The following is a 24,410-nucleotide window of genomic DNA, read 5'->3' on the forward strand; positions in this document are numbered from 1 at the left end:
TCGAAATGTTTTTAAGCCATCAGTGCTGCTAAAATCGTATGCAATTGTGTGTGGGTCTTGTTATAACCAATGACTCCCCTTTTTACTTTATTAGGCAATTCCTGTCATGTTCTTTTCATGTTTATGTAACAAAGGTTGATGTAAAGACCATGGTGGATTTAGGTGAATAAGTCGATCGTGATCTTGAGACGTTACAGCGTTATTATATTTCCTTAAGTAATAAGTTCGCAATATCAGCTGTAATATGAGCCATGACGTCACCGGAGGAAGTGACGTGACAGTCCGCCCTCAATTCTGCCTTCAGCGTAAGTGTTAAAAGAGCAGACTTCACGTCACTCTTCCTTCTTCTTCTTTTTCGTAACCCTACCTGTTTAATCTTTTCTACAACGCGTTTACACTTATAATTCTCAAACTTAATCTCCGTACTTTGCTTTGTTCGCGCCTCCGGACTTTTTCTCCGGAGATTTGAGTTGCTCCCAGAACTCTTACCAAGAAACGCGCAGTTATTTTGAAAATAACTTCTTTCCAAAATCAAAGCGAGAACGAGATTAATCCTTTTTGTATTCTTTTATATCGCCAAGTATTGCAACTCAGTAAGCTAGAAAAGCTATTTTTGTTTTGTATTAAGTAACTAAGACGGACTCGCCAGGCCAGCGTTTCTTTCCCCGTTATTTTTGTACAAAGACCTAATCGATATATGTTCGGAGCTCCGCAATATCAGCTCAAGAAAGAGACTCTGACCAGAACTCGTGATTATTACAAGTCGGTGCAGTTAACTGCTCAAGAAGCCGTGAAGAAATCCACAGCCTAGAGGAGAAAGAGCATCCAATCGTCTCCGACCGCCTCCAGCGCACACAAGCAAGAACACTGCTGGGCCAGGAGCTGTCCTCAGGTGAACCGAGACGGCATCGCTCTCCAGCGGCTCTGAAACCGCCGCCGCCTCCCTGCACAGAGACGAAGCTACTCCCGGCCGTCCAGAGTCCGGGATCCCGCTCTTCGAATAAAAGTAGGCTAAACATTTACACGACAAGAGTCACACTCGAATGAGATCAGAGTTGGTGTTTGTGGAAGCTTCGAATATATATAGATATATCTCACAAATTCAAAGACCTCGCCATATCGCCTCAATAGAATAAACATTAATTCGTAGTGATAAATTACCGGTTACTTACACTAAAACCCACCATCGTTTAGAATTCATCTTGTCCTCATTTTATTTCACAATTTCTGTTAATATTGTCACATATTTGAATTTTTATTTCACATCCTTTATTCTGCATTTATTTAGTAAATAAACATATTTAACCGCATGTCGTTGTCTGTGCTCTTTTAATTTGAGGTGGGAAACCGACGGTATAGTGGAAAGAATTCATGACTTCAGAATAGGAGCAAATTGAAATTCAACAGATCAATTCGAGACTGATCTTTTGTGTTCAAGCCAAACTTGGACAGTTAATATTCTGGCTAGTTCCCTCCGAGCTAGTCGCACAGAGAATCATCGGAGGTGGTGCCCCGTCTAAAGTACAATTGATTACCAGCAATTAATTAACCCTTTTTATCAGAGTAGTGTCTCCTACACATTTAACCCCTTCCTGCACTGTCAAAAACACAGACAGTTAAGAGATGCGTACGCGATATTCATGCAACAAGACCAGGTACGCAGCACGCCTTGACAGCAGCATGCCCCAATGGCAGCATGCCCTGCAAGGGCCCGTTCAATGCTGCTTGCAACTTAAATTTCTTTTTTTTCTTTGTCCAAAATGATCACATTTTTCAATGCCTGAACATACCCCAAAACTCACTAAGGAAAGTGCGTTTTGGCTGATAACTCCCATATACTTTGTCGCACATTCAAAAACCTTGTATCCACGCATTTAGTGAATTGTAATGAGCCTCGAGGTATAGGCCACGCCCTTCTCCGCCGACCGTTTTTTTTCCGCAAATTCTCAAAATGTTGAAAACCAACTTTTTCGAACTCCTCCCAGGCGATTTTACCGATTTGCACGAAACTTGGCACACAGCATCTGTGGACCCTCCTGACAAAAACTTATCAAAAGACTTTTAATAGGAAAATTTATTTTAAAGTTATTAAATAATTACTTCCTGCAGATTTGGTTTAAAACAGGAAGTGTTGCATATCTCCACATTGGTGTGGTCTAATGACATGAAACTCAGGTTACTACTTCCCCATGAGCCCCTGAGGCCCTGTGCAACATTTTTGGCGATGACCACAAGGTGGCACTCTTTAAATTTAAGTATTTTATATCTCCACAGCAGTTCATCGGATTAACACGAAACTGAGTACATTTATTGTGAGTACCCTTCTGAGGACATGTTGGAAAAATTATGCTTATATTATCAGTTTCTTGCATTGCATTGATATAACCTGCTTGTCTTCCTTTATATGTTTGTGGAAGTGTACCGAGCTCCTGGAAAAGTACTGCGAAGAAACACACTCACCCACCGGCGGGACCACAAGGCCTCGAATGGCATCTTGCGTGAATAACTGATGGTGGACATCATAAGAATGTTTGTGTGAAGGATAGATGCTGAAGGTCATAGGTGTGTACGTGTACCATCATGCATAACAACTGTATGACTCATATGTACTGTCAAAGAGCCAATCATATACGTTTACGCCCTGTCGTAGGTGAATAAAAGATGCTTGGGGAGAGCAGCTCATTGGAACTCAGGAGCCCAGACTTTGTGTGCTGACTTCTGCACTTCCCCTTTGCAAAGAAAGACAATCTCTGTGTCTGTGTCTCATTTCTTAACAGATTTAAACCCAACAGACAGCTGACGAAGGGTTTAACAATGCGCCACTAGGTGGCGCTCTGGTGGCTGTCTAATTTGATATTTGGCACTGTGCCCACACCATAACACTTATGGAAATGAAATTCATAGAGGTGCTATAGAATGGCCCCGTGACTCAAACACCAAAAATGACCAGCAGGTGGTGCTATTTTCAATGCAAAAGCGTTTTTCGCTCATAACTCCCACTTAATATGTTGCACATTATTAAACTTCATACCTATGTATACCCTGAAATCAGCTGAATTGTTTGGTGTAGGCCACCCACTTTCGTGCTAACTTTCCATTCGCAAAATCGCAACAAATGAAAAACTTACTTTTTCGAACTCCTCCTAGGCAATTTGAGCGATTTGAACCAAACTTTGCATGAAGCATCTGTGGACCCCCCTGACAAAAAGTTATCAAAAGAATTGTGATAGACCAAAAGAGGCCCAAAATATAAAACAACAAATTCCTGCACATTGTGTTCAAAACAGACAGTCTTTCGTATTTTCACCAAATACATTCCGATTACCACAACACTTTTGCCAATTGTGTTCCATGGCCCGATGAGGGTTTGTGCAAAATTTGGTACAAATCGGCCAATAGGTGGCGCCCTGTTGGCAGTCTAATTACTGTGAATGGAATTAAATGGGGAAATCTTCAAATCCTCTTCAAAACTCATCTACTTTCAACCTTACTTTGTCCCTCATACTTTGAGCTAGCGACACCATTCCAACTTTTAAAGAGTCAGAAGACCTCGAACTATTGGGCATGTATTCAGTTCCCTTTCAGTCGATTCACTCGGTACAACACATATATTATGGGATATCACGCCCCCGCGTGGCCTGACTGAAGACACCTCTATTCACGCCTTTAAGGCAGATGACCTGTGGTGACGTATGTGCGGCCCCGCCTGCACATATATACGTGCACCACCACAGTCATCCTTCAGTTCTTACGCTCTTCACCTCGCTAAGAACACCTCTACCGAGTCAGGCTAACTAGCTGCTGCCAGTTAGCTTGGTCTTGTTGTGGCTACTGCCAGCTTGAAATTAGCTTAACTGCCCCTGTTGGTGTTAGCCACTGGCTACCCGCGGAGCGCTAATTTCGTCTGCTTTCTTCTGGTTTGGTGTCTCGATATGAGCGCGCAGCCTAAGCAAGCGAAGGGAAAGTCTTCTGTTCGCCCCTGTCCTCAGGGGTGCGGCTTCTCCCTGCACGAAAAGGACTTCCACGAAGCGTGTCCCGTCTGCCTGGGGATTGTCCACGCCAGGAGAGCGTTGACCGAGCCCGAGTCCTGTGAGTCCTGTCTCCAGCTCCGGGGCTCAACCCTTGAACGACGGGTCAAGTTCGTGGAGAGAGTCCTGGGAAAGACAGCCATTGCACGGCACGACCCCCTCCTCTCCGAGTCGAGGGACCCGGCTTCGTCCGAGTCCGGCGGCGAGGAGCTCTTGGTCGAAGACCCCGTTAGAAGCTGGGCAGACCATATGGAGTGTGCTGACGGGCTAGCTGGGTTGGAACCGGCCCCCTCCGAGGGCGCTAGCCAGCCGCTACCCGGGCTAGCCTCTTACCACGAGGACGATGACGGCCTGGATGTGCATGGCTTATCGGAGGATGAACAGGAGCCGCTGTCGTCGGGTCAGTACGCCGCCGCTGCTGCGCCGGTTGACCAGATCGACACATCCTTCCTCTCACTGTACCGCCGTGCAGCTGAGAAACTGGAAGTGGACTGGCCCTCTCCTCCACCGGCTCAGAAGCAGTCGCGGTTCTCGGGGTTTTTCCTTCCTCCCGAACCGACGACTGTCAGAAACAACCTGCCCATGTTCCCTGATTTTGTTGCGGAGCTCACCTCGACGTGGAACAAACCACTGTCTACCCGCGCCACGGTGCCCGACTATGGACAGTTTTTGGACCTGGATGGAGCTGAAAAAGCTGGTTTGGTCAACCCTCCGCCTATGGAGGCGTCCCTGGCAGCATATCTTGCCCCGGCCCAGAACCATGGTGTCGGCGGCCCCACCACGCTCCCATCCAAGCACTGCAGGTTCTCCGCGTCCCAGCTGGAGAAGATTTACCGAACACAGGCAAGCACGGCCCGTGCACTGAGCTCCGTCACCATGCTTCAGACATATCAAGCTATGTGTCTGGCGGAACTCGGGTCACGTATGCCCCCTGACAGTTTACTGTCCCCTCTCCTTAACGAGGTTAGAATCGCTACGGATTACATCCTCCGAGTGTCCCGCTGTGCAGCGCTCTCCCTGGGAAGAGGGATGGCTTCCACGGTGGTGGCGCAGAGGCACCTGTGGCTGACTCTCTCCAACGTTCCGGACAGGGACAGAGCTGTTTATTTGGACGAGCCAGTGTCGGCTGACGGTTTGTTCGGACAGTCGCTCGACGCCATCCAGGCTAAGTTTGAGCTAAGAAAGAAACAGACCGAGGCTTTGAGCAGCATCATCCCCAGACGGGACGCTAAGCCCAAACAGCCAGCCAACCTGCACAAACCGGCACCGCCGCCTCCTCCCAAGAGGTCTGCGACGCCGGCGGGGTCGGGACCCCAGCCGGTGAAGCAGCATGCACCCGGTCACAACCCACGCCCCTCGGCTTGGAGCAAGGGTCCGCCACCGGGCCTCCAGAGGGGCTCGGCGCCCAGGAATAAGAAGCTGCAGTTGTCCTAGTTCGGGATCGGCTCGAGAGGGGCTACAGCAGCAGGGAGACACTGCTGCCCCTCGGTTGTTGCCGCCAAAAAGGCCGCGTTTAAGTTTTGTTCAGGGGTCAAGTACCGAGAGGCGCTTCTCTCCCCTAACACAGTCTCCCAAGCACAACTCCCTCTCACACACAAATGCCCCAAAAATGGTGCCTGTTCACTGTGTGAATGTTGTAAATGTGCATTTATTGAATCCAATAAAGATTTCGTTTTGTTCTCAAAACATTGCAAATCAAATAAGCCGGAGCAGACCAGCGCTGCTGTTCCCCCCCGGCACGCTAGAGGGCGACAGCCCCTCCCCCACAGTGCTGCAGGTCAGTTGGCTAGCTGTTCAGCTTCCTCGGTGGCGCGCATGCGCAGTTTCACCTTGGGTAGAGAGAACTGTTGCCATGGGCTACCGTTTACAGTTTGGGGCCCGGCCACCTCGCTTTCACTCTGTAATAAACACAGTTGTACGAGGCGAAGCAGCAGCAGTTATGAGGGAAGAAATAAACAGCTTGTTGAACAAGAGAGCGATACGAGTTGTTCCCGCCTCGGAAACGAACAAAGGCTGGTAAAGCCGTTATTTCGTTGTTCCGAAGAAGGGTGGAGGGCTCCGTCCTATTCTAGATTTGCGACTGTTAAACAAATACCTACGAACTTACAAGTTCAAAATGCTTACACTCAGACAGCTACTGAGCGCGGTCAGACCGGGAGATTGGTTTACAACTATTGATCTGACAGACGCTTACTTTCATGTAGCGATTCACCCGGACCACAGGCAGTTTCTAAGGTTTGCATTCGAGGGCACAGCCTACGAATACCTAGTGCTGCCGTTCGGCTTGTCACTCGCCCCCCGAACATTCACCAAATGTGTAGAGGCGGCGTTGGCTCCGCTCCGGGAGAAAGGCGTTCGCATATTAGCCTATCTGGACGATTGGGCTATTATTGCGAGCTCCAGAGAGCGAGCAGCGGCTCAGTTGTCACTGACCCTGTCGCACATCCAAACGCTAGGCTTTTCAGTAAATCTACAGAAAAGCTCACTGACCCCGAGCCAACAGTTTTCTTTCCTCGGGTTGGAAATATGCTCCGTTTTGAGCCGAGCACGTCTGTCAGAGCACCGGGTGGCTGCGTTTCACCGCTGCCTCGCTCAATTTCAGTTGGGACGCAAACTGTGTTTCCGGACGATTTTACAGCTGACAGGCATGATGGCATCTATGATCGCTGTAGTGCCGCTTGGGCTGTTAAAGATGCGAGCGTTTCAACGCTGGGCTCACTCTCTCCGGCTGTGCGCGCCGCGTCACCTCCAGAGGAGGGTGACGATAACTCCGTCTTGCATGTCGGCTCTTCTCCCGTGGAGGGAACCCGGTTTATTACAACAGGGGTCCCCGATAGGGAGGGTGTTTTTTCGCAAAGTGGTGTCCACAGACGCATCCCTGAGCGGTTGGGGGGCTCTGTGCGAGAGCGCAGCAGTGAGAGGGGTTTGGACGCCAGCACAAAGCAGGCTCCACATCAACCACCTGGAACTATTAGCGACCCTTTTAGCTCTGAAGCATTTTCGTCCCGTTCTGACAGGCCATCATGTTCTGATCAGGACGGACAACACCACGGTGGTTTCCTATATAAACAAGCAGGGAGGGTCACGCTCCCTCCCCCTGTTAAAACTGTCTCACTCTCTGTTGCTGTGGTGCAGTGCTCATTTTCTGTCTCTCAGAGCCACACATGTTCCAGGGCACTTGAACCTGGGACCGGACCTTCTCTCCAGGGGAGGCGCCTCTTGTGAGGGAGTGGAGATTGCATCCACTGGTAGTGGCTCAGATATGGGACCGCTTTGGCAGGGCGAAAGTGGATCTTTTTGCCTCCAGAGCAAATACCCACTGTCCCCTGTTCTTTTCCATAACGGACCGCAACGCCCCACTGGGAATGGATGCGCTAGCGCACACATGGCCCAACACGCTGCTGTATGCATTTCCCCCGGTGGAAATGATTTTGTCTGTTCTGGAGAGGGTGCGCCAGCAGAGGCTCTCCCTGATCCTGGTGGCTCCTCGCTGGCCGGCGAAGTCGTGGTACACCGAGATAATCAGTCTGCTGGTGGCGAGGCCTTGGCAGCTCCCTCTTCGCAGGGACCTCCTCTCTCAGGCGGGAGGGGAGGTGATTCACCCACGCCCAGAGCTGTGGCGACTACATGCCTACCTGTTGAGAGGTCCAACTTGATAGCTCAGGGTCTGCCCCCAAATGTGGTTGCAACGATCCAGAGTGCAAGGGCATCATCTACTAGGGGCCTATATGCCTACAAATGGCGGGCGTTTGAGCAGTGGTGTCAGGACCGAAATGTACTCCCATTTCAGTGCTCTATTGTGGATGTTTTGACATTCCTTCAGGAGCTGCTGGATAAGGGTCTCTCTTTCTCAACAATTAAGGTCTATTTGGCAGCTATATCTGCATGCCATGTTGGTTTTGATGGAGTGACGCCAGGCGCTCACCCTCTTGCTATGCGCTTCCTGAAGGGAGTCCGCAGGCTGAGGCCTGTGTTTAAACCCAGCGTTCCCTCATGGGATTTAGCGTTGGTGCTTGAGGCTCTTTGTGGACCCCCATTTGAGCCTATTGAGTCTGCAGATATGAAATTTCTTTCATACAAGACTGCACTATTGCTTGCTCTGGCTTCTGCAAAGCGAGTGGGCGACCTTCATGCTCTGTCTGTGCATCCCACATGTACCCAGTTCACTCCGGATGGATCTAAGGTTACACTGCGCCCGAATGCGGCGTATTTGCCTAAGATTATCCCCACAGCATATAGCTCTATGACTTTTGAGCTCTTGAGCTACTGCCCCCCTCCGTTTGCATCTGAGGAGCAGAGGAGGTTACATTCTTTGTGCCCTGTGTGTGCACTACGCACTTAAATAGACCGCACCAAGGGTGTGCGTTTATGCGACCAGTTGTTTGTATGTTTTGCTAATCCGGCTAAGGGCAAGGCGCTGTCTAAACAGCGGCTGTCCCACTGGATTGTGGAGGCTATCTCCGTAGCATACAGCAGCAGGGGTCTTTCGTTGCCCCAAGGTGTCAGGGCACATTCAACCAGGGGCATGGCGGCCTCGTGGGCCTTGTTTAAAGGGGTTTCTGTGAGCGATATCTGCGCTGCAGCCAGTTGGTCATCACCGCACACTTTTGTTCGGTTTTATCGTTTGGACGTGACAGCCCCTACGGTGGCTCACTCTGTCCTTTCTGCTGGGTCTACGATGCACTAGAGTGTTGGAGGTTTGACTCCGGTTCGGTGGCTGCTCTGCTGGGCGTGTATACATGTCCCATAATATATGTGTTGTACCGAGTGAATCGACTGAAAGGGAACGTAATGTTATGAATATAACTTCTGTTCCCTGAAGGAGAGGAACGAGGTACAACACTACGTTGTCCCGCTGCGCAGCCGGGCTCGGTGAAGAGCGGCTATCGAACTGAAGGATGACTGTGGTGGTGCACGTATATATGTGCAGGCGGGGCCGCACATACGTCACCACAGGTCATCTGCCTTAAAGGCGTGAATAGAGGTGTCTTCAGTCAGGCCACGCGGGGGCGTGATATCCCATAATATATGTGTTGTACCTCGTTCCTCTCCTTCAGGGAACAGAAGTTATATTCATAACATTACGTTTTTAAAAATCTTGTACGGTTTTCAAATCATCACAGTTTCAGTTCTAAGGATTTTTAGGCTGTCTTCCGATTTTATAATGGGTGTGTATTGCGTGAGCTAGAGGGCATGACATCATCGCTAGAGTGGAGAGCAGCTGGAAGAACTGGAGAAAAAACTTCCCTTCAGCTTGATTTGGATCCCACATCTTTTACTTCACATAGACACTGTATACATAGAAATGTAGGAAATCCTGTTGGCTTTCAGCTGATGTTCTTATTTCACATGTAGGACTCACACTTTTGGCTGTAGAAGTCCCAGAATGACAAGCACACCAGCAAATCTCCCATCAGCCACAATGTAAATTTTTAGCCTAAATTTCTAGAGGAGAGCACTTAGTACCTGTTTTGTCTGTCACTCTGCCACCCTCATGTTTCACTCTACACAAATTTAAAAAAAGCATCACAGAGTTCAGCAATGTCTCCTGTGACTCAATAAAATATAAATATTTTGCCAATAACCATTACATTTCTTTCAAAAATCGCCTATTTTCCTATAGGAAATTCACTTATTCACTCCGTAAGAATGAATTCCTATTCATTCTTATGGAGACATTTTTGAAATTTGTCTCCGCTACTGTTCCAGCATTATGTGCAAAGTGTTTTCCCCCTTCTAAGCTCTTTTAGCCCTCTTACTTTTCAGCTTTTCTGACTTTTCAGATTTTTGAATATTCATCTTTCTTCATCCTCAGCTTTCATCATGCAGCAGGTCTCACATCCCATTAGTTAATCAGTAGGGATGAGCGAGTACAGCATTATCTGTATCTGTATCTGTTAACCATATGAATTATCTGTATCTGTGTCTGTACTCGGAGTGGGTGGGGGTTAACCAGGAACTGGGCCGGGTTTAACCCGGACGTGGGTCGGGTTGTCTTGAAATGGGCGTGGCTTTAACCGGTATGTTATTTTTTTAGCATGCAATTGATATGGGTTGATCAGAAATTGTTATATTTATTGCTGATTAGAAAGCTATTTACAGGACAGCATCAGCATTGAGCTTCAGATCGATGGTTTTGATCACGATAGCAAATAAACTATTCTATTACTATTCTAGCAAACTAAACTATATCCATCACCAGATGCAATATTGGTCTCAGTGGGGGAAAGGTGGGTGCTACTGCCACTGTTTTCATTGTCACTGATTCGACCCTCACTGTCCTGCAAGGTTAAGCAAACTCTGACTGGTGGTTCAGTGTCAGCTGAAGTATTCTCTGTATCACTCATTATTCTGTATCACTGATCATGAGAGAGAGAGGGAGAGGGGGGGGGGGGGGGGAGCGTGTGTGTGTGTGTGTAGCTTAATTTGTAATATTATTTATACCACTACTACCTTTATTTTTTTATGAAATACAGCAAGAAAGTGTCAGACACTCAGTGCGTGAAGTCAGAAAAACTGGTTAGAGCCAGCTGACGGTTAAAAAAACAGAAAAAAAATCTCCGACAGGCAGAGACGCAATGCGAGTCACATTCTACCAAGCACCACGTCGGAATGAACCCACGTTTACCAGAACTCTACTGGTTAATAAGTACAAACCGAAGTAAAAACAAACCTGAAGCTGAATAAACCCTAAACGTTAACGGAAAAGACCGCAAACCTGAATGACTGAGGGAGAGACAGACAGCTGTTCTGTGTGTGAGTGAGCAGAGGGGGACACAGAAACACATCCGTATGTGTGTAAGGGAGGGGCGCTGTGACTATTAGCCTATCACAGACACAGTCAGCTACCCAATGAGGATTTTCATTCAATCCGAGCACAGATATTGACTCGTATTACTCGTATAATACTCGTACTCGGCAAAAGTGCTTTATCCGTACCGGATAATCGTTTCAGCCGAGTATCCGGCTCAACTCTATTAATCAGTTCTTCTCTGACCTGGGTGGATTCTCTGGATTTTTTTTCAAAATCTCCCAAGAGAGCCAGTGTGCTTGATAGAGTGGTGGTACACAGACTCCCAAGAGCAAGCACAGTTAGATCGGACATCTATATCCGTGCCGTGAACACTGTGTGTGAGCACAAAGGTGACATCATCCAGTATTTTGAGACCATCAGGGGAGTTTGAGCCTACCATGCTGAAGGAAGCTGGAGGGTTTGTGAGGCTACTGGACGATACTACTTTCAGCTTCTTCCCGAAACTATTTTATTGCATTATGCCTCATGTGGACATTCTCTTCAGCCAGCTCCAGAAGCGAACCATCGACTCAGTCTTTGTTCAGGAAATCACGCAGCAGTTCACGCAGTTTTTCTGACTTCAGCTTACATTATTTAATACTGGCAGTAGCAGGCCACGGAATTATGAAGGAACAACTTCCACAAAGGGAGGTGTTGCGCGGACAACCCCGACAGCAGCATGCCCTGACGTGCGTGGACTGCAAGGGCCCGTTCATCGCTACTTGCAGCTTTAATTTTTTGAAATTGATCGCATTTTTCACTGCCTGAACATACCCCAAAACTCACCAAACTTGGAATATAAGTCACACCTGGCGAAAAATTTTATAATCTATTGTCGTCCTGAATTTCCACCACTAGGTGGTGCTGTTATTAAGGAAAGTGTGTTTTGGCTGATAACTCCCATATACTTTGTCGCACATTCAAAAAACTTGTATCCAACAAATTCCTGCATATTGTGTTGAAAACAGACAATCTTGCACATCTTTACAATATACTGTCTGATTATCACGTAAATGTTAATAATTGTGTTCCATGGACTGATGAGGCTTTGTGTAAAATTTGGTGCAAATCGGCCAATAGGTGGCACTCTGGCTGCAGTCTAATTAGTGTGACTGGGAAGTAAATGGGAAAATCTTCAAATCCGCTTCAAAACTCATCGACTTTCAACCTCTTCTTGTGCTTCATACTGTGAGCTAGAGACACCATTTTCCCCTTTAAAGAGTCAGAAGGCCTTGAACTATTGAGCATGTATTCAGTTTTCAAAAATCTGTTACGGTTTTCAAATCATCACAGTTTTAGTTTTAAGGATTTTTAGGCCGTCTTCTGATTTTATAATGGGTGTGTATTGCGTGAGCTAGAGTGCGTGACATCATCGCTAAAGTGGAAAGCAGCTAGAAATCTGGAGAAAAAATTCTCTTCAGCTTGATTTGGATCCCACATCTTTTACTTCACATAGACAATATATGCATAGAAATGTAGGAAATCTTTTGGCTTTCAGCTGATGGTCTTATTACAGATGTAGGACTTAGACCTTTGGCTGTAGGAGCCCCAGAGCGACAAGCACTCCAGCAACTCCCCCATGAGCCGCAATGTTAATTTTGAGCCTAAATTTCTGGTGGAGCGCAGACGGTACCTGTTTTGTCTCATGCTCTGCCGCCCTCATTGTTCACTCTAAAGAAATGAAGTCAAAAACATCACAAAGTTCAGCAATGTCTCATGTTACGCAATACTAACTATTTTGGCGATAACCATTACATTTTCTTCAAAAATTTCAGGAGTTTGGGAGGTCTTTTCCCATTCATTCTTATGGGGACATTTTCAACTTTGGCTCTGCTACTGCTCCAGCATGTGTGCAGCCACAGAAACTGTAAGAAAGCTCTACAGATCAAGGCCCAACAGCACCCTCTATTGGTGCAAAGACAACTAGCAGTAAACGGGTCAGAACATGCTCAGTCACACTGAAATGCAGCAGACCAGTCAGTGAGCAGACCGTTTGAAGCTGCATGGACTTTCTGTGTGTTTTGCTAATGATGTGTGCATTCTTGAGGAAATGTAAGTGGTTTCTGCTTGTAGTTATGGATAATATGATCACTATTGCAGTTTGTGATATTAACATGGAAATATGCTGTGTGAGTTCGAGTTAGCTCAGTAGCCTGTGTCTCAGTAGTAGTTAGCTGCCATTTGCTAGCACTGCAGCTACAATTGGATCGTGGGGACTTAATGATGAATATTGCGTTTGTAATGCCAATATTGCAACTCAGTCTATTTGTTGTGATTGTGACCATGCTTATTGTTAATAGAGTTTAACGGTCGAATTATTTACTGTGGTAAATAGTCAGTATGTAAAGCTATCATGCCTTTTAGCATGCATTGCCTCTGCTGATATTTTGTTGGACATTGTACTGCTTATTCCAACACTAAAAATATATTGCATTCAGCTTTTCAGCCTTTTCAGACATTCTAACCCAAATTGATTTGGTTATAAGTGGTTGTTGGATTGATGGTCACTATGCAATGTATGTAATGTAATGATCACTATGTGAGCCTTTGAACACATGAAGGTAATCTTTCTTGACCCATGCCATTTCCAGTCGGGCTCTTGTAGAACTCTCCAGGCACTGTACCATAATGCAGTGGGTTGATTGATTGCACTGCTCCATTCACACTAATATAATGTGATTAAGGAGCCTGTATAACCAATCAGGTGGTCATTTCCCATCCATCCCATTCCATCCAAGGATTTGTCTTGTTAATGTTACAAGGCAGCCAGTTTAACTAGAAGGAATTTCTCAGACTTTGAGACATGACACACACACACACACACACACACACACCACTTTCTCACAAAACTTAAGTCATTATATTATTTCCCTCCAACTTTTTAATTGGTTTATAGGTTACAAATCTTAGAACACACATAACACATACCGATATTCATGGGAGGACACAGAAGAGCAGGCATCATCGGAAGGCTGGACAGAGTCATCAGAAGGCCAAAGAGAACCATCAATGTTGCTCGAGAAAGAACTGTCTATGTCTGGATATCAAAGTTAGTATCAGGTTAAAGTATCAGGTCAAAGTTACCGTAGGGGGTTCTTGGATATACACAACCTTGATAGTGTTCTTATCCGTGATGTCAGTTGTTGAAAGCAAAGTGAAATAGTCAATACCAAAATCAGCATCCTTATAATGCAAACAGAAATCCCAAATGTTTCTTGAACAACCGAATGAAGTTCTCCAACTGTTCCAGGAATTCCAGAGGCTAATGTCAGTTTCTGGACATCATGGTTTGAAAGTATCACTCGGCGATGGGCTGGTTGCGACATTAATCAATCTGTAATACTGTAATACACTTTGCACAGTGCCAGGCCAACACAGCTTCTATGTTTGGTTTATTTATTTCTTTAAATTAAAACATTAACATTAACCAATAACTGAGAGATCAACTATAGTAACAGTTTCTGTTCCTGGACTGTATTTGTGTCTTGTATGTCTTAATGTGTCAGCTCATAACAGTAAAAGCAATCATTTGGTTATTAGGAATACAGGAGTACCCTGTAAGTGTACTACTGTACTACTGTATTTTTTCCAGCCATGACATGTCAAGATTATGTTGGCAATCTATGTAGCAGAAATGTAGCGTTTCAGGGTTACAATGCTTTTTACACCAGACCTGTAAGGTGTTAAATGGAACCGGGCTCTAGCACTTTGTCTCACTAGGGAACTTAGCTTGCATTAGCTGGTAAAACAGGTTTCACAACACTGGGATCATGCTGGTTATATGCAACCATCAGCTGATGCTTCATGGAAAGTGACAGCAGAATATTTCAAAAGCTGTGGGTGTGCCTGACAGCACGCTTAAAAAAGCTGTGTTTGGCTTCAAACCGCATAGTCCACAGGAACACTAGTGGACCATAGGCCCTGATCAGCTGTGGATAATGCTCCGGTTAATGATGTTTGGGGATTAGTTTTTCCTGTGGGAAAACCTGGAGAAACCTGTGTCTGTGTTCACAGATCTTACTGTCTAGGTAACAAATAGTCTCCTCTGTGTGAACATGACTTACAACAAGCTCAACTACATCTTTGAGCACTAGAAGTACTTCCCATGCTGGTTCACCCTCAGGGATTTTTGATCCAATTATGAGGGGCAGGAATAGGAGCAATGACCAGTTTTCATGGGCGTTCCCACCAACACTTTTCCTTGCTGCAAAATTCAGAGGGACCTGCTGTGGAGCATCAGTCTTGTCTGACCACCATTTGTTGAGTTCATCAAGAGTGAAGTATTTACTCTTGATGAAAACTTGAAGACATAGAGCCAGCTCTCGCGGGACTACACCCTCAAACAGATTGTGCAACACATCAGGTCGGTAACCTGACAAAACACTGAAATACTTCAGAATTTCTGTAAGAGCACATTGCCTCTTGACTCCACAGACATGAGTCAAAGCAGTATTCTCCTACATAGACTGGATATGCATTTCATGCTGTACTTTAGCTCTGAGTTGGAATACCCCTGTTCTCACTTCTTTTACCTGAAACTCTGACTGCTCACCCTGACAAAATCTGCAAACGTAAGAACTGGAGAAGCTTTCAACAATTCCCCCAATAGAATGGCCCAGAGATTGTCTGCCACAACACTAAACACTGTTCCTTTAACTTTTTAGCCTAATAGGTGGACATACAGGCCCTCCTCTTCCAAGCTCACAAGATCCTTGAGCAATGGCTCCAGTACAGTACTGTAACCAAATCTTTTCACATCATCAGCCTTGGAGAGAACTGCTAAGAAGATGGAGGACAGTGAAGATCTGAGCAGTGCAGGGACATCAGCTAACGCCCAGTACACAGCTGTGACTTTGAGATATGCAATCCACTGGTCACATCAAGGAAAAAACACAAAGTCATGAACATAGACAATGACAGCAATGGTAGGATCTTCTCTAGAAAACAACCCATTTGTTTTATAATAAATACCATCAGAAAATGCCCTGTACTGAGTTTCACCATTACTTTGAACTTCTCTGTCATGCAAGATGAAATCCTAAATCTCTTTCCGGCTCAAAATCTGAAGCAAAGACTTCAGAATAGGGATAGAAGCTTCTATCTTCTTCCCTACTGAGTACATACTCTACTGGTTCAACCACAGCAAACTGCTTCTTAAAATAAGCCCTTCTCTTGTAGGCAGAAGAAAGTGGACCACCACTACTGAGGGTGGAGGTCAAACAGGACTGTAAAGTGTCTTTGATGATGGGACCTGATGTTAAATGAGAGATAAAATGTAACTCTTCAACAACCTCATCAATACACCTGTTAGAGACATTAATAGTGCTCTCCAGTTTTAGAAACAACAAAGCCGAATGTTTCTCAATGAGGTTTGGTAGATCTCTCACATCATTATCATCTCGACCATCATAAATGTTTCCTGAAATCGCAGTTCTTAAAAACGCAGATGACAGTCTCATATTTTTTCAAATGTTGACTAAGGTGTTCAAAAAACTCTTTTTCTGTGGAGATTACGCTGGCACCGCAACACTGACACGTGAAAGAGAGACTTTCTGCAGATCTGGTTCTTTCTTGAGTTTCCTGAGAGTGATTTCTTGATAGATGTGATCTAAGGCTACCCCATGTTTTAAAGGAACAAGCACAATCTTGGTAAAGACATGGCAGAGGTTGCCCACCATGACCATGGCGTAACCTGTAATGTTTTAGCAACACTGTTTTAGTAGAGGTTTCAAATTTACACATTTTGCACCCCCAGCCCATTTTTTTTGCAAATTTTTCTTTAAGATATGGGCCAACTTAACAAAACACTTACCGGCCTTCAAATCACAGTACAGTCATCAACTGTTGATGAAAAGTCTTAGCATCAAGTAGATAAATGTCGCTCTGGGTGATACAGACAGAATCACATTAACATTATTTTACACATAATGACTTTTTAAGAAAAAATGTAGTGCAGCCATTTCAGACCAGGAAAAATACAAACTTTTAAGATGTATCACAATAGTAGCCAAAATTAGCTAGAATGACAAAAAATAACACTCTGCCTTTCCTTCTATTAAACTGCAAGGCTATCTATGTGAATGACAACATCTTTTTTAAAATGTGTCTGTGAGCAGATTTTCCTCCAGCACAATTGAAAAGCCCTCTCTAGCTGAGCAAATTTGTAAAACATTCATTGAATCCTCTTTTTTTCACTGTTTTTCTAAACTAAGGGGTAGGTTGGGGAAATTACACTGCTTAATATGACTAGCTTTAGCTACATGTAATTGTACATCACATTCCATCAACAGTATTAGCACGTGTAACATAACCTACGTACACCAGTAAGTCCACTATTCGTCATATCACAATTCAGAGTATGTCAAAATTCATTGCTTTAGTAGAATTTATTTTTAAAAGAAATCATACTCACTGTGAAAACATCCGTTGTATTTGTTCAGCCTCCAGGTTACCTGCTTAACTGTCTGAACTTGTCCAGGCATGTTTAGTCGGTTGGGGAGGGGAAAATTTCAAAATCAAGGTGAGAAAATTAAGTTAACAAGCCAATTTTATTAAGTTACTACAACTTAAATTTTGTTTTAAATCAGTTAACACAGAAATTTGATGTTATCGCCAACATTCTTAAGTTCAACACAAATAAAATAAAATAATGTTTGCTACTTAAAAGCATTATCTAAATCAACAAATTAGAATTTTTATTTTGTAACCATGTATTTTACTAAGTGGTGGTAACAGGTCCCCTGAATTGTATTTTTCAAATTGTGTATCACTGTAAACAGCATAGTTTGACATCTGGTAAATACAGTCCTCAACCTTGACTGTGTGTGAGAACCTAGTATCAATGAGATAAAACTCACAGTCCACCTGTCCCCGTCCTGCTGTAGTCCTGTCCTCTGTTGCCTTTAAACATGGTTCTGCCTATCAAGTGCAGCAGCTTGATCTGGGATGTTGTTTAAAGATGTGGGCACAACAGACTCAAATTTCCAAGAGTCCCATTTGTGCATTTAATTTTCCTGCAACAACACAGCCTTTAATCCAAGATGGATTAGTATGCCTCTAATCCTGAATCATCCTCAATCAAAAAAAAGATTACAATGAGATTCTAAAGAAAGTAGGCTACCCCCCACCTGTCAACTTTGACTAGAATAAAAACAAATGAAGCTAAACTTAACAAGGAGAATTGGAAGTAAGCAAAAAACTATTTTATTTGTGTGAGTGTTCCACTTTCAAGCAGCAAATGTTGTTTTTGAGTAGTTAATTAATAGGAGCACAAAACGTGTTCTTGTTGGGTTTGGACAGAATGTCTCTCTTTACAAATAGTCATATATATAATATATAATATATAATAATAGATTGACATACCTGAACAGTTTCCCTAGCTGGTCATGAAGCTGAATGTATGGAAAAGGCTGAAGAGGCAGAAGGATGACTATTTGAAAGAGCTGCAAAAGCTGAAAAGTAAGAGGGCAGAAAGAGCTTAAAAAGGTGAACAGTTTCTCTGGCTGCACATATGCTGGAGCAATAGCAGAGCCAAAGTTGAAAATTTCCCCATTCCCTGCATTCACAACCAATTAACTGTGAATATCATGAATGATGTGCGAGGTCACAAAGACCATAATTTGAGCAAATAAATAAACGGTCACATAAGTACCAAACAGAAACAAAATTTATAGGACCGAGATAAAATGCAAACAGAAATAAAAAGGTCCAATGACCAAACACAAATTAGATCTAAGTGACAAACAGAATTAATTCCAACGACCAGTCAGAAAAATCATGAATGATGTGTTAAGTCACGAAGACCATGAATATAAATGAACGTTAAAGTTAAGGACCAAACAGAAATGAAAGTCACGTGACAACAAAATGATGGCCAACAGGCAAACAAAGTATTAATCAAACTAAAACAAAGAAACAAATATAAATTAATGTGATGATGCAGGAGAATCATGATACAAGATGATAAATGAATTAATTCATCAAACTCGGAAGTGAATATTGCTGAGATGAGGACCCAAGGAAATCAAAATATGAAACTTTGTTGAAAGCCAAGATGAACCATGATGAACATTTTTTAGTGTATGAATACCGTGAACACTACCACTAGTTGCATGCGTGTCTTAGCAGAGGATTTGAGAGACCAATATGTGAGCCTCATTGCTCACAGGACGCGGGGGGAAGAAGAAAGAGAGTCAGTGTTCTTCAGTAAATTGACCGTTTAGTCGGCTCTAGCAGAAACGTGGCTCAACATAAAGACAAAATGAAACACAAAATGAACAGCCATCACTCTAACGGCTGAGGGTCTGAGGCTTGTGCTGCCTCTGCTGCCGTATCTGGTCCGGTCTTCCACAGGACCCAGCCTACTGCAAGAGATCAGAACCAGGTTACAACCATGCTTATCACTGCATGAAAAGTGAGATTTTCGTCCCCGTAAACGCCCAGAAATCTCCCTAATTTTCGGCAGTTAACGACAATTTACAGGCTGTGAACGTGGCGTTCTCCTGTGCCGAAAATTGTCGGAAACGAACCATGACGTATGTGGAGCTCCCGGAGGTGCAAACTGCTCTAATTTGCATATGAATAGCAGCGAAACCACGCCTGGCCAGAGAATGTGTGCGCTGGCTTGAATATCCTCACTCGGTATTGGATGAAACCACTACTTATAAACAAGCAAAATCACTCGTGATTGGTCACCCTGGGTCATTATAAATGTAAACCCCAGTGAGAATATATATATATTTTGATTTATTTATTTATATATATATATATATATATATATATATATATATATATATATATATATATATATATATATATACACATTTATATTAATTATTCATTCATTTATATTTATGTTATCATCAAGGACATGAATGAATGTATTGAGGAAAGGAACATTTGCCAGGAAGGTGTTGTTTATTCAAAGAAAGAGCTTTATTAGCACAAACACAAACACACAGCATGTACAAAGCATAATCTGCCCACACAACAAACGGGAAGCTCACGAGAAGCCCAAAATCCTACAGCACCGTGAAGTGTCTGTTTCTGCAGACGTCTGTGGTGCGCTGCCCTGTACTTCGGAATCACCTTTCATGTGACAGCAATGTGGCGCAGAGCTCGGTAAGCTCCCGCCTGCGAAAGGACGGATGTCGCACAATTCATCAACTCATCCTCAGCTAGCACTCTGTCTCGCTTCCAGCAGCTGTAAAAACAATCAATAAAGACGATCAGTACTGCGCGATGCACTGCGTATGGATACAACACATCTATTATTTAATAGAATAATAGTCACATTGACCAAAAACGGATCTAATCTAATAAATCTTACCCTCTTTGTTCTCGATCGACTCCGAGCTGAACTCCTCACAGCGTCCGCCTGCGATGCAAGATCTGGTTGTTTGTTGTCCTGCGTACTGTCTCGTAATGTCTTACAGGCAGCTGGAAAACAATTAAAGAGAGTGGTATGAATAAAGAAACGTAAGTCACAGTAAAATTAAACGAGGGAGAAAACAGTAACAGCTACTTACACACAATGGCGTCATTATCGGCATCGTGTAAATCTGGACTTGCAGACATAGCTCCGAGCTAATAGGAGGTCGCGGCCTTGTTTTGATGCGAGGTTAGTCTGTGAAAACAAAATGCTGGCAGCGATAAACCTCCGTGTCCCTCTGCGGCAGCGAAGCTCCGTCCGTCGGCGACATTCTTCGTGGTGACCCGGCTAAGCTCCTCCCGTCCGCGCAAGCCTCCTCTCGACAATGGCCGTTCCGCTAGCCTAGTTCCTGCTAGCTAGCTTAGCTCCTGCTAGCTAGCTTAGCCAAACTTGCTTCGTGTCCACTGAAACACAAACACTTCGACTGCGATGGAGAGTCCAACTCACACACTCACAGCACATCGTCCGACAACAGTCCACAGTCCGTTAGTGATAAAACACGACACTGACGACACACACAGTCCACTGGCAGCTGCTCGACGCCATTAACTCTCTGCTCCTTCTTCCTCGTCACTCACGCTCCGGTCTACCCGGAAATGTAAAAACTCTTAAAGGTCATGAACTCTCACACGTAATAAGAATTACTTTTCAACTGCCTTTAAAACATTCAGAACCCATGAAATTATAGAAACACTTTTTTTTTTTACATTTTAATATCTTGGTTATCTCAAAATATTTCATGCAAATTTTAACTTCTTAACAACTGGCGTTTAATCTTTAACTTGTTCCCAGGAGAAAGAGAGAGAAAAAAAGAATAAATAATCTTTTTTTATATAACATTGGCCATTGCTAATGACATACACAGTAATTAATCTAGCATACTTTCATTAAATAAATCAATGCAAGCTAAAATATAAGGGTCTATAATTAGGCTACTGAGCCTCATCTATTTATACCAGAGATCTTCTTAAAATGAAGTTAACACCTTTTAGAAAAAGGTCACCTGAGGTAAAACTCCCCCTGCTACCCTGATTTGCACTTGTATAGTCACAGCATTTTCATTTCCATGTTAAAGCCTCCCCTAGAATCAGGGGGAGGGGGGTCATGGGGGGACAACTGCCAAGCAAGGCCCACGTCAATTTCCAACAGTTCACAGCAGTTTTCGGTGTTGCCTGCAAATTGCCGAGTGCAGTCGCAAACCTGAAATTCCACGTCAATCAACAGTGCCGCATACTGACGAAAATCCCACTTTTCATACAGTGTATATGACTGACTGATTACCTGATTCTGTCCAGCTGTGTGATTACTGGCTGAGCCACTCCTCCCTCTCCTCCAGCAGCCGCCGCCTTAACCACACCCCACTGCCACAAATGTTAATATCGGGGAAAATGTAGGAGGTTTAGGCAAGTGGATGACCACATGATGCTTCTCATGAGTGGCATGATATCGTTCAATAAGGAGCGCCCTTTAAATATGATGCTGATGACGGCTGATTATCACAGGTGCATTTGGGTTTCCAAAACTGACCCCATGCGTGGCAAGCCAAGGGGATGGGATACATTTGCACGGCGCTGATGATATTTTAAGACAGGAGAAGGAACGTGGCCAGCAAATTCTAACCACTGTCCTTGAAACTACCCCCCAAAGCCCCTTTGAATCCTACTCAGTGCCAAAGAGATTCCAATACGATTGATGGATGTGAGCGATTTGAAAGCCTCAGTGATGACTGCTTTGGAAAGCCATGCACCCTGGCCTGTTGACTTTATTAGTTTATCTTCATTTCAACAGTGATGTAGTGACAGAGAAGACTCAAATAACATGCGACTGTTAACACTTGACAAGGCCACAGCGAGGCACAAAGAGATTTTTCTTCCTCAAGTTTTTTCCTTTTGGCAACAACAATTAGGTTTGAGGCAAATATCTGGAAGGAGAATACTGAATGGACCGATACATACCCTTTAGGTGACCTCTTTCTTTCATAACTAAAGACTCTATTGGTATCATTCACTGTGAACCGTCGATTTTTGCTCTGTGTATACCTGTGGGGAAAGAAAGGACCCCGACCCGAAATTCTTGAGATAGGCCAGTGAGGAGATGATCCACGATCAGGTAAGAAGACACTTCTGCGGTGAAGCAGTTAAAATTTATCGGTTTAGAGGGATGAATGTTTAGATCGTTTTTTGAACTGCAATGGCTCTCCTGCCGGGGGCAGTTTGAAAAGGCAGTTTTGGTGTGAACGTTTACATTGAAATTATTAAACATGGCATGTTGTTTAAAAGATGCACCTGCACCTTGCTTGTCAGCAATAGACTGAGGGTGGGCTGGAAAGAGAATCTTGCGATCAGAGGCTGGATTTCTGCAGGTGTTGCAGGAAATGTTAGTGTTGCTTCAAGCTATCATAGCCAACAGTTTGGTGTCCAGTAAGGACCAGTCTAGGCAGATGTTGGATTGTAATGAGGAGCGTGGCTTTTTTGTAAAAGGCTTTATGTACAGGTAGAATAATGTCCTAACGTCTTTGAGGTCAAAGTGAAACTCTCGCCAAAATGCAACCCAGGCTTTTTTTGTGAACTACTGCATTGCCTGTAGGAAGTATGTATTCCTATAGAAAAGTGGGATGTCAAGTAGCTTTTTCATGGATGGCCAAATGAGGCTGTGTTTGAAGATGGAGGGATGATTGTTTAGATCGTTTTTTGAACTGCAATGGCTCTATGGGACGTCCCATAGCCTGGACGTCCCAGGGACCTAAATGTCCCTGGGACGTCAGGGACATTTAGGTTTGTTGTGAAATATGTAGATTGATTGATAACTATTGTGTTTTCATATATTTTGGCTTTTAACAAGGACACTGTAGGGAGTTGAAACCCATTCCACTTATGTGAATGTACCACTACCGGTGCCTTTTGCTTTTTTAGACATTGGGAAAAAGCAAAAACATTAATGCAACAGCATGATGTTTGAATGTGTTATGTCTGAAAGGCTAAATATGTTGCATTGGTGTTAAACACAAACCCTTAGTATGTTTAAACAAACATGTTAAATTTTGAATAATTCTTTGTAAGAAAGAAATTGGGAAGGTAGATAGAGAAGGACGGCTGTTGTAGCACAATGATGATTTTATAAGACAGAGAAATTGTCTGTTTAGTTATGGTGAGGGTTAGTGCTAGTGAAGGTCACACAATGAGTTAAATCAGAAATAGTAATTGATTAAATATATGTAATATTCATGCAGGTAACAAAATGGAGTAATTCAATCATCATGCATGTCACATCATGCAAGAACACACATGTTGGCACACATGCATATACACACCCACCCAAATAGACACACACACACACGCACATATTCAAAGACACATACACACACAGAGCTTTACGTTGAGTAATACCTAATTCAAAATCATTTTCTCAAATTGGATCAATGACAACTAACATGTATTTTATGCTAGCAAGAAGATAAACCAAGCAAAATGGGATTGTGCAACATGCAATATGAAAAACTGCATGTTAAAAAATATATCATAAAAAACTAAATAAACTACTGAACAGAAAAGCCTAACATAGATAGACAAATATCCTAATGTGCTAGCAAGATAGGAAATTGAAACACATGGCCATGTTTTAGCCTTAGCTAGCATTGGCAATGGATTAATAATGTAAGTAAATAGTAAACGCACTAGCATGAAGTTAAGCCTGGAGAAACACTTTGAGACATAAGGGTGTAACTTACAGATGAGTACAGAGAGTATCCAGACATCCAGAATGTGTAGGGCTACGGGAGTGAAGATTTTATGGATAGCCTACATTAAGAGTGTGTAGGGTAGCAGCTAGCTACAAATGAACATCCACAGATTTGGATTCCAGTTTGTTGTCCTCACGTATCTCTTGCATACCCGTGAGTGCTAGTATCTGATTCCAATTCACGTTTGTTGTGTTTCTCGCATATATCCCCACTCAAAGTAGCTTGTTTCTTAAAGGTCCCATATTATACTGTTTTTCACACCTTGTTTGAAATATATTGCCCCAGACCCATCTGTCTACATGGTAAATTCAAACTATCAGAGCATGACCTACCATTCTGTGCTGTCATGATTCCTGATTTTGTGTTGTGTTTTATGTTAGGATTTTCATGCCTCATGTGTCTTTAAGTTCTCCTGTGCAT

General features: G+C 43.9%; 1 pseudogene; it reads left to right on the forward strand.

The window, feature by feature from the left end:
* Positions 1–3,932: 3,932 nt before the first annotated feature.
* Positions 3,933–7,714, forward strand: LOC115570449 (uncharacterized; annotated as a pseudogene).
* Positions 7,715–24,410: the final 16,696 nt, after the last annotated feature.

Source organism: Sparus aurata, chromosome 19, assembly GCF_900880675.1.
Source record: "Sparus aurata chromosome 19, fSpaAur1.1, whole genome shotgun sequence".
Classification (NCBI taxonomy): Eukaryota; Metazoa; Chordata; class Actinopteri; order Spariformes; family Sparidae; genus Sparus; species Sparus aurata.